Here is a 1,036-nt window from a genome sequence, read left to right on the forward strand (position 1 = left end):
TTAGAAACCAATCGTTTAAACCGAAGCATGATAAACGTCTACAAATATTATTCAAATTACAGTAATAAGTTGTAATATGTGCTGTAACATTTTGTGCTTCAAAATACGTAATAATTTAGTAGACTGTTAATTTAAACGAATTTAGAGTGCTCTCTGCAACTGATGAATATCATTGTTATACGAATAGTAACATTGCTTATAAAGAAATTATTGCATGATATCACTTAACTACAACATTACTTTTCTTTTCAAATTTCTTGCAAAACTTTTCAATTTTAGATTAATATTTTATACTTTGCAGGCAGCAAATATTGATTAAGCATTCACAAAAGTAATACGCAAGGTATTCTCGTAAGAATGATGGAGTATTATTACATTTATACTAAAAGTTCATTTTTTAGAGAGAGATTAATCATTAAATTGCAACATTAAAATTACTTTTTAAATTTTTAAATAAATTTATAAGAGTCCAAGTATGAAAAAATTTTAGAAAAATTCATCTGATCATTTCTATTCCTTCTCAAGCATGGCTTTTAAAATATATGACAAAAAGTATGTTGTTATTGATAAATAAAAAGGAAGTGATCCGACCGGAAGAGGGATTTTTCGACAAGCTATATAAACGTCCGTTTTCACTATTGCTAATTCATAAGACATCAACACTCATTCCAAAACATTTACGCTCATGCTTTCGGATTTAATTCACTTTGTAACAACACGTAAGTTACTACAGTTTTGATTTTTTTAAATATTGTATATCCATCGGCAGAATGAAAATACAATGAGCTATTTTTACTAAGTATAAATTTACAAAAATATTATCTTATTCTAATTATTCTATTTTATTCTCATTATTCTATTTTATTCTCATTATTCTATTTTATTCTCATTATTCTATTTTATTCTCATTATTCTATTTTATTCTCATTTACACTTATTCCAAAACATTTACGCTCATGTTTTCGAAGTTAATTCACTTTGTAACAACACGTAAGTTACTATAGTTTTGATTTTTTTTAAATATTGTATATCCATC

The 1,036-nt window shown here is 25.3% G+C and overlaps 1 protein-coding gene across 1 annotated transcript in view; it reads left to right on the forward strand.

Moving 5' to 3' along the window:
- Positions 1–637: 637 nt before the first annotated feature.
- LOC107436546 (embryonic polarity protein dorsal) overlaps positions 638–1,036 on the forward strand; it is a 24,396-nt gene continuing 23,997 nt past the window's right edge. Inside the window, exon 1 of the mRNA XM_043046287.2 lies at positions 638–719. The gene's annotated coding sequence lies outside the window, so the exon portion shown is untranslated. The remainder of the gene's footprint in view (positions 720–1,036) is intronic.

Source organism: Parasteatoda tepidariorum, chromosome 8 (genome assembly GCF_043381705.1).
Source record: "Parasteatoda tepidariorum isolate YZ-2023 chromosome 8, CAS_Ptep_4.0, whole genome shotgun sequence".
Lineage (NCBI taxonomy): Eukaryota > Metazoa > Arthropoda > Arachnida > Araneae > Theridiidae > Parasteatoda > Parasteatoda tepidariorum.